This window comes from Mesocricetus auratus, unplaced genomic scaffold, assembly GCF_017639785.1.
Source record: "Mesocricetus auratus isolate SY011 unplaced genomic scaffold, BCM_Maur_2.0 Super-Scaffold_100007, whole genome shotgun sequence".
NCBI lineage: Eukaryota > Metazoa > Chordata > Mammalia > Rodentia > Cricetidae > Mesocricetus > Mesocricetus auratus.
In genome coordinates, this window is record NW_024429191.1 from 76,196,996 (window position 1) to 76,204,775 (window position 7,780).

Genomic DNA, 7,780 nt, shown 5'->3' on the forward strand with positions numbered 1-7,780 from the left:
CATGTTTTTTTTTCTGTTCCTGTTCTGGGGTTAGAGTCTATAGCTTGCAGCTAGGTGTGTTAGTGCACACCTACAATTCAGCACCAGGGAATGGGACGGTGATAGGAGGGTTAGGAGTTGAAGGCCTGCCTCAATTACATAAAGAGGTCAGGACTAGCCTGGGCTAAATGAGACCTATTTTTAAAAATAATTTTTATTTAACTTTATGTGCATTGGTGTAGAGGTGTCAGGTCCCCTGGAACTGGAGTTACAAACAGCTGTGAGTGGCCATGTGGGTGCTGGGAATTGAACCCCAGGTTCATCTGGAAGAGCAGCCAGTGCTATTAACTGCTGAGCCTTCTCTCCAGCCCAACCTGGTTTTTTGTTGTTGTTGTTTATAATGAATTTAAAGTCAGCAAGATGGTTCAGTGGTTGAGAGTTCTTCCACCAAGGCTAATGGCTTGAATTCCGCCTCTGGAATTCCCTTGGTGGAAGGAGAGAATCAAGTCCCACGAGTTGTCCTCTGACGTCTGTACACTTGCTGTGTTATTCTGTCACGCTCACCACACACAGAATGTTGTGGAATATTAGTTTAAGATGCATTACATTTGTTTATGTTGTGGCACATGCCTTTAATCCCAGCACTTAGGAGGCAGAGGCGGGTGGATCTCTCTGAGAAATCCAGAGAAGAGAGGGAGGAGTGAGAAAAGGAGGAGAAGAGGGAGGACTCAAGGGGCCAGTCACACAGCCACAGAGCCACAGAGCCACACAGCCACACAGCCACAGAACCACACATCTTCACAGCCACAGAACCACACATCTTCACAGCCACAGAGCCACACAGCCACACATCTTCACATTTTCACAGCCACACAGCCACACAGCCACACAGTAAGAAGGAAAGATATGCAGAATTAAGAAAGGTAAAAAGCCCAGAGGCAGAATGTAGTTAAGGAGAAATGGGGTAATTTAAGAAAAGCTGGCTTGAAACAAGCCAAGCTAATGCCAGGCATTCATAAGTAATAATAAGTCTCGGTGTATTAATTTGGGAGCTGGGTGGAGGGCTCCAAAAAGTAAAAACCAAAAACAAAACAAAACAAAAACTATAACAGAGTAAATAAATAGATGTAAAAAAATTAGAGAGAGAGAAAAACCCCAAATCCCAAAACAAATAAAATTCATGTTCATATTTTGGAGCTCAGTGAACATTTGTGCAGTCCCTAGCATTTTGTAGTACCCTAAACACCTATGCCTATCTGCCTGGTGGAAAAAATTATCCCAGTGGAGGCTTCTGATCTTTATCCAGCTGGAGACCACTGTTTGGACTGAACTGGGTGCTTAGAGAAGCAGATAGACCCCAAAGTCAACCAGGGCTACAAAAGCAGAGGGCCCTGGTCTACTGGAGTCATCACAGTAAAGAATTCTGTCTGGTTTGGTCCTTACAAAACAGAAGCAGAAATGGCTGGGAGTCACAGCACCCAAGGCCCTGGCTTCAACCCGAGGACTAGAGCTAAGCAAAGTTGGATGATTGTTTTCTCCCGTTCTGCTTCCTGATGCCTGCCTTACAGTCAGGGTTTCTCCTCTTGTTCTGTTTGTCTTTACAAGACCCACTGTTCTGCTACTACCAGTGTGAGTCTGCACTCTATTTATGGGATGGGGGCAGTCTGTTTATGAATCACGAAGGAAAGCAAGTTAGATCTATGAGTGACTTTGTTGTTACTTTGTCTTTAATTTTTTTATATTCTCTTTATTTATGTGGGGGGTATACATGCCATGGTGTGTTGAGGTCAGAGGACAGTGTGTGGGACTTGCCTCCTTCAACTTCGTGGGTCCCAGGGATCAAACTCCATGGATCAGTCTTGGCAACAGGCCTTTACCCACTGAGCCGTCTCTCCCTAGGAATTTTTGTCTGGCGGCAGGATGTTGTCCCCTGGGACATTTTCCCTGGTAACACTTAACTAGTCTCCTCTTTCTCAGGTTTCCAGCCTACAGCCCCTTTTCATATTGCCCTCTGTTAGCTTAACCTGCTTTTGAACTCACATTGGGTTTCTGAGTGTGCCACAGGCTGAAAATTCATGGATCACTCTTTCAGTTCGGGTTTATTGAGCCCTACTGTGTGGCAGCCATTGCATCAGCCAGTGAAGGGAGAAAAAGGTGAAGTGGCTTCTTGTGGGAGCCGAGTGAGCCCTGAGTGAATGAATGTAAGGAGCGCACAGAGCCAAGGAGGTCCGAGGGAATTGTAGTGCTGACAGGGCACAACAATGCCTCAGACCCAAGGAAACTGGCAAAGCCTTCCTCCCCACGAGGCTCAGAAGAATGGCCAAGCTTTTCTCCCGTCACAATACTACTTTGAGCAGAGTGTGAAAAAACTGCAGCACTAAGTAAGCCCTCCTTCTGTGCCTTGGGTAACAGACACACCGAGCTTCCCAAGTTGTGTAGTTCATGCCCACCACCAGAGCAAGCGCAAACCCCCTGGCCCCAGGTTTTCTGTAAGCGCATCTGAGTGTCTGTCCTTTCGTCATTCCCTCATTACCCCAGTCAGGTTTCCAGGACCAAGACATAGCCGTGTAGGACACACTGGTTCCCAGCACTCATGCCAGGTCTTATGTTCAATCCCCAGCAATTCTCTTTGCCCTCAAAAGGAACTGTTCTGAGTCCAGGGAGGAGGAAGACAGACAAACTGTGTAAGGAGAGCTCAAGGCAAGCTGCACTCTTAGAGCAAACCCGGGGAACACAGGCCACAGTGAGGGCGCCCTGTCAATGGTGCACAGGCTGTGGAAACAGTGTTGAGCGAGGTAGGCTGTCTGTGGTCAGACGAGGGAGACAAGTGAACGAGTGTCAAGCAAAACACTCAGGTAACTTGGTCACTGCTAGGCTGATAGCATGCTGTGCAACTGCTCTGTAGAATAAGGTGACTGGAACGCACACACACGGTCTACCCAGGCATTTCCACCCCAAGAAAACCCACCCAAGTGTAACCTGGTAGGAGGCTAGGTGTGATGGCCCACATCTTTAATCCCTGGACTCTGCAGGGAAGCAGAGGCCTAGTCTACATAGCAGGTTCCAGATCAGCCAGCCAGAGCCACGTAGTGAGATTCTGTCTCAAAAAGGAAAAAAAACCCAAAAAACAAAAAACAGGGACAGGGGACTGAATACCTGTCAATGGACAGTGATTTTTGCCAATTTGAATGATCTCTAAAATAGAAAGTGAACTAGAAATTCATAGCAGTGGGCTATAGGTGTTATATACTGACAAGCAAAAAAAATCTTCACAATGGTTTCATTAGTAAAAAATATACACATCTATGTGTATCTATTACTCAAGCTGAAGAGAAAGAAGAACCTATTAGGTTCGTTATTTTAGCAAATATATCTGGACAGGTGTGGGGGTTCAAAGAGGAGGGTAGAAGTATGTTCAAAGTAAGCCTGGCTTCCATAATGAATTCTAGGCCAGCCAGAGCTACACAGTGAAACAGTCTCAAAAACTAAATTAATTGAGCTGGGTAGTGGTGGCGCACGCCTTTAATCTCAGCACTCGGGAGGCAGAGGCAGGCCGATCTCTGTGAGTTCGAGGCCAGCCTGGTCTACAGAGTGAGTTCCAGGACAGCCAGGGCTGCACAAAGAAATCCTGTCTCAACAACAAAAACAGAAGCCAAACACTTTTTTGTTTTTTGTTTTTTGGTTTTTCAAGACAGGGTTTCTCTGTTTTGTTCTGGAGGCTGTCCTGGAACTCGCGCTGTAGACCAGGCTGGTCTCGAACTCACAGAGATCCGCCTGCCTCTGCCTCCCGAGTGCTGGGATTAAAGGTGTGCACCACCAATGCCCGATGCCAAACACTTTTTAACTCCTCTTTACCCTGGCTCCTTTTTCCGCTTCTATCACCAGCTGCCCTACGCCCTTGTGTTTGCACCTCTCGGACATATTGCCAGCCTCCGGCTCCCACAATCGTTTTCTTCCATATGGCAGTCAAATAGCTGTCCATAAGCAGAAACCCCATCGTGGATTTGCTCCAGGGCTCTGTGGCTTCCCATTGCCTGAAGTCCTGAGACTCCCAAACCAGACCTCTAGTTGTCATTGCCTCAGTCCACGCTGCATGTCTGTCTCCTAGGCAACCTCACTGCTTTTCTGAGATACTAAACTTGTTCTGGCCTCGGGCCCTTTGCACTCACTCTTCCCAGTCTAGAACTTTCTGCCCCCTACGAGTGTTCGGAGTTGCTTCTTTGTGGTCAGACAGGTGAGAACTCCACTCACCCAAAGGTGCTCTCTACCCCACCCCAAAGCAGGCTCTCCACCTGCCCACCCCTACCCTCCCAGCTAGATCACTATTACATTATCTAATTATTTTCTACCTGACATTCACCAATACAGGAAACGGTGCCTTTGCATTTTTTTCCTGTTTTAACTTAAGAAAGATCTTAGCTACTGTGGGGCCTGTGGCAGGGGATCACATATGCAAAGCCTGCCTGGGCTATAGAATGAGTCCAAGGCTATCCTAAGTAATTTTGTGAGATTCTTTCTCAAAATAAAAATAGAAATAGAGCGGGATACAGCTCAATGGTAAAGTGTTTGACTGCCATGTGTGAGGCTCTGGGTTCAGTCCTCAGAACTAAAGGACGGGGGAGAATGAATACATGGAAGGGCAAAGGACGAGAAGACACGGCAAGGTGGGTTCGACAGCAGTCTGACACTGGAACACCACATGCTCTGCAAACTTTCGAGCCTGCTCTTTCCAAAGCCAGAGGCAGAGTCCTCATTCACACCCCAGTGTTCTGTACTCTAGTGGGGGGGGGTGAATTTAGGACCTCAAGGGACTAAGTGTCACGGTGGAGTAAGGGACACCTGCCCCGAGCTCACCTGCACAAAGGAACCCTGGGCTGAGTGAGGAATGTCTCAGTGAGGCTCTCAGGAGACAAGAGTGGGAGTTTCAGGGGCCACCACCTCCATGCCACTTCCTAAAATACCGATGAGAAGCCAGGCGCGGCTGCAGTTGCCAACTATCTGGAGATGGCAGCATGGCTTGAGTTCAGGAGTTCAAGACCAGACTGGATGACATATCAAAACCCTATCCCCAGGACAGCCAGAGCTACATAGTGAGACTCATGTCTTGGAAAAAAAAAAGCCATCTCCTCCGCCCCCCAAGGCAGAGTTTCTCTTTGTAGTCCTGGTCATTCTGGAACTCTCTATGTCAACCAGGCTGCCCTTGAACTCAGAAACATCAGTCTGCCTTTGCTCCTGAGTGCTGGGGATTAAAGGCATGTGCCATCATCTCTCAACTAAAAAAGGACCATCATTAGGAAGACATATTTGTCCTATCAGAAGTGTCTGCATTATTCTCCTGTGGACTAGGGAGGCCTTGTGCCTACCTGGGGGACTCCTTCCAAGTAACTAATCCATACAGACATTGCCTTGACAGCTGCACCCCATCTCAAGGCTGCACAGGAGGCCCTAGATTGCAGCATGGACCTCGGACTGTGGACCAGACTGTCCCCTCCCTTTTTCTGTTTGTTTTCAAGGCTCTGACCTGAGGGCTGGCTGGTGAGGTAGGCAGAAGGGAGGAGCGCGCGTGCGCTCACACACACACACACACACACACACACACCACACCACACCACACCACACTTTTTGTGCCCCCCAGGCTGGTCAATGATTGACCGGCACTTCACAGGCCACTGGTTTCAGACCTTGGCTTGGTGACCCTTAGAGGTCACCTCCAGCATCCAGAGCCCCTCCATGCCCCTTCCATGTTGGTGATCTGCCCACAGCCTCTTTCCTCTGCCTAGGATTTTCTCAGGTGACTCTCGGGCACCTTGCTTCTGGGTGGGAGTCCAGGGCCCTCCGTCCTAGGGCAGTCCTTCCCTGTCTCTCTTCCAAGTTCCCTTGTCTCACAAACTCTCAGCCTCCAGTGCCCACCCCCTTCTCCCCAGCCTGCCCCTCCAGTCTTTGTCCCCAGACATCCTCTTCCCTTGGCTTCCCTGCCAGGCCTTGCTAAAGCGACAGTTGAGCAGAGAATCGAATCGGCATCGCCCACCCTGCCCCCCTTCCTCTCCGCTTGTCAAACACCCAGAAGGTTTTTCCTTTCCTTCCAGGCTTTCAATGCACTCTTTCTCTTGGGGAGGCTCAGCCCTCTGGAGCCTCCTCCCCAGGGCGTGAGTTCTGACCCCAGCTCCTCCTCCTCCCTTCTCCCCCCTCCCCTTGCCTGCTCAGTACCCAGGCCCCGCCCTCCCTGCAGCCCACTAGGACTGAGCATTGTCTGCAGTGCTGGGGTCTCGGATGCCCAGAACGTGGGCTTGTTTGCAGGAAGCAGGGAGAGGGGAGGAGGTATTTTTGCAGATGAAGGGATTCTGATGGCAGATGGAGGAACCACTTTTGCTCTCCTACAGCAGTCTAGGGAGAGGGGTAGCTCATGGGCCCCTTGCTTGAAGATAATGTGGATGCCACTGCTTCTGTGGCTCAGCTGTATGACCTTGCAAAGTTGCTTTTACCTCTCAGAATCTCAGGGTGTCTAGTCTGCAAAATGAAGAATAATGATACAATACCTGGGACCTCAGGGACTTCTGAGAGGAGGAATGTGGCTGCAGAGTGATTCAGAGTTGGGGTCAAACTTCGGCTGCTCTCAGTTGCACTAACCCGAGAGCATGGGAGGGGTAGGGCTGGGGTGGAAGGGACATCTTTAGTGTGACCTTAACGGCCTTAGCATGCCAGTGTACATCTCCAACGACTCTCAGAGCCAGGTCAGTATGTCATCTCCCAGAAGAGCCTAGGAAGACATAGATTAGGTCCTTGACTGGAGGATGGGGCCAGGGGAAGGACTTGGTTTTGCTGTGTTTCAGCTATCTCTGTTGCCCGAAAATGCCTTGGACAAGCTTCTTACTCTTTTTGACCCTTGATTTTCATAATCCTCAAATATGGAAGTGTGTCTGTGTATTTCATTTTGTTACTACATTTTTGGGGCCTCAACACCCCCAATCCTCCTGCCTCAGCTTCCCAAGTGTTGGGATTGTAAGCATGAGTCCACCCTGCTTAGTTGAATATAGGGATGGCTATTGGTTATTTTTGTTTGTTGGTTTTTGTTTTGTTTTGTTTTGTTTCGAGACAGGGGTTCTCTGTATTGTTGTTTTGGAGGCTGTCCTGGAACTCTCTTTGTAGACCAGGCTGGCCTCGAACTCTCAAGAGATCCACCTGTGGGATTAAAGGTGTGTGCCACCAACGCCCGAGGGATGGCTAGTCTAGTGGCTGCTATGTTACAATACATGTCAGTATTGACCGTTCCCGACAGTGACTCAAGGAGTAAATCATTTGACATCATCACCTCATTTACATAGACAAAAGCTACATGTGATTCCTACTACATGTGATGGCCATGCATCTTTTCTCTGTGTTCAGTTTCCTCCCTCCCTATTCATACCAGGCATGTGCATGCAATATCACCAAACCACAGGTTCAGTCCTCTTGTTCTGCTTCTGTTTTTGGTTTTTCGATGCAGGGTTTCCTCTGTGAAACAGTCCCAGCTGTCCTGGAACTCGCTCTTAGAACGGGCTGTCCTTGAACTCACAGAGATCCACCTGCCTCTGCCTCCTGGGTGTTGGGATTAAAGGCGTGCACCACCACTGCTGACTTGTTCTACTTCTTTTTTTTTTTTAAAGATTTATTTATTATGAATACAACATCCTGCCTCCATGTGTGTCTGCACTCCAGAAGAGGGCACCAGATCTCATTACAGATGGTTGTGAGCCACCATGTGGTTGCTGGGAATTGAACTCAGGACCTCTGGAAGAGCAAGCAGTGCTCTTAACCTCTGAGC